An 8,147-nucleotide genomic window follows, 5' to 3' on the forward strand; every position below is an offset into this window, starting at 1 on the left:
AGAGAAATTAAACAACCTTATTCTGAATGCTAGTTGGGTTCAGGAAGAGATAAAAGAAGAAGTAGGTAAATTTCTCAAACATAACCACAACAAAGACACAAGTTACCAAAACCTGCGGGAAATAGCGAAAGTAGTCCTGAGAGGAAAATTTATTGCATTAGATGCCTACATTGGAAAAACTGAAAGAGAGCACATCAACAGCCTCACAAACCATCTTATGGAATTGGAAAAAGAAGAACAATCTAATCCTAAACCCAGCAAAAGAAAATAACCAAAATTAAATCAGAGATTAATGAAATTGAAAATAAAAGTCATTCAGAAAATAAGAAACAAGATGATGGTTCTTTAAAAAAATAAATAAAATAGGGCAGCACCTGTGACTCAGTGGATAGGGCACTGGCCCCATATACCGACGATGGTGGGTTTGAACCTAGCCCCGGCCAAACTGCAACAACAACAAAAAATAGCTGAATGTTCTGGCAGGTGCCTATCCCAGCTACTTGAGAGGCTAAGGAAAGAGAATCGCCTAAGCCCAGGATTTAGAGGTTGCTGTGAGCTGTGACACCACAGTGCTCTACTGAGGGCAATAAAGTGAGACTCTGTCTCTCAAAAAAAAGAAAAGAAAAAATAAATAAACAAAATAGATAAACCTTAGACTAGGAACAAGAAAGTAAAATCTCTAGTAACCTCAATCAGAAATGCTAAAAGGGAAATAGCAACAGATGCCACAGAGATATAAGAGATAATCTCTGAATACTACGAGAAACTCTATGTCCAGAAATTTGACAATGTGGAGGAAATGGATCTATACTTGGAATCACACCTTCTCCTAGACTTAACCACGAAGAAATAGATTTCCTGAATAGACCAAATTGAAGCACTGAGATCGAACAAACTATTAAAAAACTCTCAGGGTGGAGGGGGCAGTGCCTGTGGCTCAGTGGGTAGGGCACCAGCCTCATATACTGAGGGTGGCTGTTTGAACCTGGACTCGGCCAGCTAAAACCGCAGTGGTAACTGCAACAAAAATAGCTGGGCATTGTGGTGGGCACTTGTAGTCCCAGCTACTGAGGAGGCTGAGGCAGGAGAACTGCTTAAGCCCAAAAGTTGGAGGTTGCTGTGAGCTGTGACACCATAGCACTCTACCAAGGGCAACAGAGTAAAACTCTGTCTCAAAAAAAAAAAAAAATCTCCCTGGGGCAGAGCCTGTGGCTCAGTGAATAGGGTGCTGGCCCCAAATAAAAAGTGCCTGCCAAGGGTGGCAGGTTTGAACCTGGCCCCAGCCAAATTGCAACAACAAAAAAGCCAGGCATTATGGTGGGCACCTTTAGTCCCAGCTACTCAGGAGGCTGAGGCAAGAGAATTGCCTAAGCCCAAAGCTGGAGGTTGCTGTGAGCTGTGATGCCACAGCACTCTACCAAAGGCAACAAAATGAGACTATCTAAAAAAACCCCAAAAATCTGCCAACAAAAAAATTCCCTGATTGAGCTGGCTTCACACAAGAATTCTATAAAACCTTCAAAGAAGAGCTTATACCTATACTGCAGAACCTATTCCAAAAAATTGAGGAGGAAGGAATCTTCTCCAATACATTCTACAAAGCAAGCATCACCCTGATACCAAAACCAGGAAAAAACCCAATTAAAAGGGAAATCTTCAGACCAATCTTACTAATGCATATAGATGCAAAAATTATCAATATATCCTAGTCAATAGATTACAGTTTCTCATTACAAAAGTCATACATCATGCTTCCCCCTCCCCCCCACCCCCCGCAAGGGGTTAGCCACCAGACCACAGGTGTTGTGAAAACTGCCCATACAATCCAAAATGGGGAAGGAAGACTCATATCAACATCATCGTCATTGGACACACAGATTTGGGCGAGTCCACCACTACTGGCCATCTGATCTACAAATGTGGTGGTATTGACAAGAGAACCATTGAAAAATTTGAGAAGGAGGCTGTTTAGATGGGAAAGGGCTCCTTCAAGTATGCCTGGGTCTTGGATAAACTGAAGGTTGAGCATGAATGTAGTATCACCATTGATATCTCCCTGTGGAAATTTGAGACCAGCAGATACTACGTGACTATCATTGATGCCCCAAGACACAGAGACTTCATCAAAAACATGATTACAGGCACATCTCAGGCTGACTGTGCTGGCCTGATTGTTGCTGCTGGTGTTGGTGAATTTGAAGCTGGTATCTCAAAGAATGGGCAGACCTGTGAGCATGCCCTTCGGGCTTACACACTGGGTGTGAAGCAACTAATTGTTGGTGTGAACAAGATGGATTCCACTGAGCCACCCTACAGCCAGAAGAGATATGAGGAAATCATTAAGGAAGTCAGCACTTACATTAAGAAAATTGGCTACAACCTTGACAGAGTAGCATTTGTGCCAATTTCTGGTTGGAATGGTGACAACACGTTGGAGCCAAGTGCAAACATGCCTTGGTTCAAAGGATGGAAAGTCACCTGGAAGGATGTCAATGCCAGTGGAACCACGTTGCTTGAAGCTCTGGATTCATTCTGCCACCAACGCGTCCAACTGACAAGCCCTTGCATCTGCTTCTGCAGGATGTCTACAAAATTGGTGGTATTGGTACTGTCCCTGTGGGCCAAGTTGAGACTGGTGTTCTCAAACTTGCTTGGCATGGTAGTCACCTTTGCTCCAGTTAATGTTACAACTGAAGTAAAGTCTGTTGGAATGCACCATGAATCTTTGAGCAAAGCTCTTCCAGGAGACAATCTGGGCTTCAACGTTAAGAATGTGTCTGTCAAAGATGTTTGTCATGGCAATGTTGCTGGTGATAGCAAAAATGACCCACCAATGGAAGCAGCTGGCTTCACTGCTCAGGAGATTATCCTGAACCATCCAGCCCAAATTAGTGGGGCTATGCTCATGTACTGGATTGTCACACAGCTCACATTGCCTGCAAGTTTGCTGAGCTGAAGGAAAAGATTGAGCACTGCTTTGATTAGAAGCTGGAAGATGGTCCTAAATTCCTGAAATTTGGTGACACCACCATTGTCAATATGGTTCCTGGCAAACCCATGTGTGTTGAGAGCTTCTGAGATTATCCTCCTCTGGGTCATTTTGCTGTTCGTGACATAAGACAGACAGTTGCTGTTGGTGTCATCAAAGCAGTGGACAAGAAGGCTGCTGAATCTGGCAAGGTCACCAAGTCTGCCCAGAAAACTCAGACGGCTAAATGAATATTATCTCTAATACCTGCCACCCCAGTTTTAATCTGTAGTGGAAGAATGGTCTCAGAACTATCTCTTTCTTTCTTTCTTTCTTTCTTTTTTTTTTTTTTTGGAGACAGAGCCTCAAACTATCGCCCTGGGTAAAGTGCCATGGCATCACAGTTCACAGTAACCTCCAACTCCTGGGCTCAAGTGAGTCTCCTGCCTCTACCTCCCAAGTAGCTGGGACTACAGGCGCCTGCCACAACCCCTGGCTATTTTTTGGTTGCAGCCGTCATTGTTGTTTGGTGGGTCAGGCTGGATTCAAACTCGCCAGTTCAGGTGTATGTGGCTGGTGTCTTAGCCACTTGAGCCACAGGTGCCGAGCCAGAACTGTTTGTTTCAATTGGCCATTTAAGTTTAATAGTAAAAGACTGGTTAATGATAACAATGCATCATAAAACCTTAAGAAGGAAAGGAAAATGTTTTGTGGACCATTTGTTTCTTTTTGTGTGGCAGTTTTAAGTCATTAGTTTAATAAAATCAGTACTTTTTAATGGATACAACATGACCAAAAATCTGTCACAGAATTTTGAGACCCATTAAAACAAAGTTTAATGAGAAAAAAAAAAAGAAGGAAAAAGTCATACATCATGATCAAGTATGTTTCATTTCAGGGATGCAACAGAAGCATAAACAAAGATCATATAATCCTCTAAATAGATGCAGAAAAAGCATTCAATAAAATTCAGAGGAATATAGGTATAGGTGGCACATTTCTTTTTTTTTTTTCCCCAGGGGCTCAGTGAAAACCTTTAATTACATGTCGGAGACTGCACACAGCGTGGCGGTGAACACTCACTGCTATATCACAGGAGTCCATTTTATGGAAATGTATTTTCAGTCCCCTGCCCCTCAATAGTCTGATCAGATTTCCTGTTTTCCCCAGTGTTCCAGAACTTTCTTCAGGCTTTGGTTACAAACAATACATCTGACACTCTGGCTGCTTTGGCCTCCAGTTTGGGGAGAACATAAGTCCACTGTCCCACCCCCACCAAGACATGTTTTAATCAAACCCAATCACAGTTCCTAAACTACTAGGCAGGAAAGTAGAAGCCAAGAGTCTTTAATTATACTCAAGTCATAATTTAAAACTGCATCCACTCTGTTGGGAGGAGCCACATAAAATAAAATAAAAATAAATAAAACTGTGTGTATGAGAAACATAAAGGTGAAAGGCTGTGAAATACTGTGGAAAATAATAAAGCCAAAGAGGTCCTAAGAACAGAGAGGCAGGATACTGCCTCCTCTGAGATGGTCACACACTTGGTCACAGCTGGGTGAGGAGAAGACCAGTCTCTCAGGAGAGGAAGGTATGGAGCTCACAACACCAACCTCCAAGGTCTAGGAGGTAAGAGGAAGGTTTGGGCTACCATAGATGAGTGCAAGGGGCAGAAAGATTCAGATGATCTATGAGTCTAACCCTTTGAATATGACTGTCTATGGACAGAAATTGGAGGACTCTCTTGACAAAGTGCAGGGGGGACAAACAAAAATATACATTAAGAAAAAAGGTGGCTCGGCACCCATAGCACAGTGGTTATAGTGCCAGCCACATACATGGAGGCTGGTGGGTTCAAATCCAGCCTGGGCCAGCTAAACAACAATGACAACTGCAACAACAAAAAAAATAGCTGGGCATGTGGCAGGTGCCTGTAGTCCCAGCTACTCCAGAGGCTGAGGCAAGAGAATTGCCTAAGCCTAAGAGCTGGAGGTTGCTGTGAGCTGTGACACCACAGCACTCTACCAAGGGTGATAAAGTGAGACTTTGTCTCTTAAAAAAAAAAAAAAAAAGAAGAAGAAGAAGTAGGATTTCAGAATCTGTTCTGGCCAGGTTGGAAGAATGTGTAGCAGCTGTGAGAAATACCAAGGCTTCAGGTAGCTAGCACCTTTCAAATTGGCACCATGGTCTTTCCCAGCATGTGGGACCAATAAGGGAGGGTCAGGTGGTGCCTGTGGCTCAGTGAGTAGGGCACTGGCCCCATATACTGAAGTGGTGGGTTCAAACCCAATGGTGGTTTGAACCTGCCATTGGGTTTGAATGAAACTGCAACAAAAAAGTAGCTGGGCATTGCGGCGGGTGCCTGTAGTCCCAGCTGCTTGAGAGGCTGAGGCAAGAGAATCACCTAAGTCCAAGAGTTGGAGGTTGCTGTGAGCTGTGATGCCACAGCACTCTACCTAGGGTGACAAAGTGGGACTCTGTCTCTAAAAAAAAAAAAAGAAAAAGGGAGGGTCATCCAGGCCAAATGTCCTAGAAAGGAATGCATGGTTTAAGGAGCCTTCTCTTTTGATGCTACACCTAACCACCTGTAGCACAGGCTGGGTGGGGGGCAGGGTAGGGAAGGAGAGCTTCAGCAGATAATCTTGGCAGTATCAGGCTGGTAAATGCAGTGGTTCCTGGTATGGATGACTTCCTGAAATGCTCTTTATTCTCCCTCCAGTATCCCTCACAGAGAATCATGACTGGGATGACTTCACAGCCAGAGAGAAGAAAAACACAGTTCTATATCTCAGAGATTCCCTTGGTGAGATAACACTTGCTGCCATGAGTCTGAGTGAATGGGGTGTGTACATGGCTGTCTGGGGCTAAGAACCTCCACTTCCTGCTCCTAGGTTGGCTCAGTTGGCCTGGGGAACACAAACTCTCCTGTCACCTTTCAAGTCACGTACTTTCTCACTCTGACTTTTCAGGGTAGTGCTCCAAGTCCAGTGTACCTCCGACAGTCTGATCGGCTTAGGACTGTGCCCACCACCATAGTTTCTGGACCAAGGGAAGCCCATAGCTTATATTGTCTTAGGGCTGCTGGGACTGAAGGGAAACTGAAAGGAAAGGGAAGTGGGATGGTGGAAAAGCTAGACTATGTTTTCCCACCAGTCTGAGAACAATGTAGGCTCTGACAGCAGGATCAGTGCTTTAGCAGGACTAAATCACTAGCCAGCCTGGTTAACAGATATTAAAAAAAAATGCACAAAATAAAGTACCCACATTTCTTCCCAATCTATTAACTTGTCCAAAGAGAAGACAAGTGCTCTGAAAAACCAGAGTTTTGCTGCTCCTGCTCCCTGTGCTAAATAAAGTACCTAGTACCTTAGCCCCATGTGACAGGGCAAAGCAGAGTGGTCTGGTGGGCAGCTCAGTCCCCAGATAATAAGCAAACTTAAGAATGAAGAGGGAGAGGGCTTACAGCAGCTGTATGGAGCCTAGGCTCAAGTGAAGAACCAGTGGTAGGAAGCAGGTTCTATGTACAGCTCTTCTCAGAGTCTTGGGGACACAGATGGAACAAGTGAACCAGAAGAAGGGTTAACAGGGTGGGGTCCTTAGGACAGGATGGAAAACAGGGACTTGAGTGAAGGTGCCCAGATCAGCAGGAGAACTAAAAATAGTGGGGGCAAGGAATCCAGGCATGGATCCTCTTCAGCAAGAGCAGTTCAAAGTTTCCATTGCTGTCCCAGATAGGCCGCCTGATCCAGGGCAGGGCTCAGTATGCAGTGGTGGAGCTGGGAGAAGGTACTATCCTCTTCATTCTGCCTCCAACCCAGAGTAGTGTGGAAAAGAATAGGCTTCTCGCCCCATCGCTGGTTACCAGTGTCTTGAGTCCACCAGCTCAGGTTGGAGGCTGAGTTTCTTGAGGCTCTCGTAGCCCACCACAGTGACAATGGTGGAAGGTGTGGCTGAGATGATTCTAGCCGAGAGGCCTTTCATGAGGCCCAGAGGCCCTTCTGCTGTCAGTTGTCTGAAGGTCAGGATAATAGAGTTCTTGCCCTCAACCTGCACGTGGGTTGGGATGACATCCATGGGATTGGTGAGGGTAGAGGCAGTGGCTGCAGCTAAAGGACCCGAGATGGCTTGAAAGACAATGTGAGGGCACTCCTTTGGACACAGGTAGGAGAGCTGCTCTGCATAGAAGTGATAGAAGGGCTACCGGACAGCCCTGTATGGGATATAGGTAAGCAGTGAAGCTACATAACCTCAGTAGAAGCAATGAAGCCCATCAGCCCGCAGGATCTGTTTGATGATGTCTTTGGTTTGGCAACTACCCCTTTGTCTTTCTGGGTTCCCCCACATGTGGAAGCAGCCCATTTTTTTCACCCTTGCACTACATCATCAGGTGCTGAGAGACAACATCAATAGGCATTGTAATGGCTCTGGGCCACGGAGGAAGCTGAGCCACTGGCCACCAGAGATCTGACTGTATTGCTCTGGCTATAGTCAGTTACAAACTTCTGGGTGAGTTCATATGTGGTGACATAGCACTGGCCAGAGATGAGGGTGAAGGTATTGACCAGGAACCCTCTGTAGAAGCCAGTGACACCATCTGCTCGCAGGATCTTGATAAACACATTAAACGTCCCTTGGTAGAGGCTTTTGCCCTTCTGAACCTCCAGCCGTGTGCAGATGAGAGTGAATGGATAGATGCATCATTGTCATTGCCACACCTAGCACGTAGAACTTCTTGTCCAGATGTTCCCATTCTATGATCTGAATGTTGCGTTTGTCCTCCATTGTGACTAAAGACCTGTTCAGACCCCGGGGGTTCCACCGTGTCTGAGATGAACTCCCAGCCCAGACTACTAGGCCGCATGCTCCACGCTCTCCTCCATTCCCAGTGACTGACAGCCTCCGGTTGCTTCTTCCTCCATCTTTTTTTTTTTTTTTAATTTCTTATAGCATAACTGTGTACATTAATGCAATCATGGGGTACAGTGTGCTGTTTTCATATACATTTTGAAATACTCTCATCAAACTGGTCAACATAACCTTCATGTCATTTTCTTGACATGAGTTATTGACAGTTATTGAGGTAAAACGTTCATACTCTGCTTTTAGAAAGATTCACTTGTACCCTTGCAAGGTAAACCATAGAGGTGACCCCACCAATCTCCCTCCCTCCCCCCAT

General features: G+C 45.1%; 2 pseudogenes across 1 annotated transcript; one reads left to right on the forward strand and one right to left on the reverse strand.

Annotated features, from left to right (window-relative positions):
* Positions 1 to 1,802: 1,802 nt before the first annotated feature.
* Positions 1,803 to 3,238, forward strand: LOC100942262 (annotated as a pseudogene). The gene has a single exon (XR_002771200.1). The product of XR_002771200.1 is annotated as an elongation factor 1-alpha 1 pseudogene (transcript).
* A 3,591-nt stretch (positions 3,239 to 6,829) lies between these two features.
* Positions 6,830 to 7,753, reverse strand: LOC100942573 (annotated as a pseudogene).
* Between the last annotated feature and the right edge of the window lie 394 nt (positions 7,754 to 8,147).

This window comes from Otolemur garnettii, unplaced genomic scaffold (assembly GCF_000181295.1).
Source record: "Otolemur garnettii isolate 467f Iridium unplaced genomic scaffold, OtoGar3 scaffold00243, whole genome shotgun sequence".
In the NCBI taxonomy this organism is placed as follows: domain Eukaryota; kingdom Metazoa; phylum Chordata; class Mammalia; order Primates; family Galagidae; genus Otolemur; species Otolemur garnettii.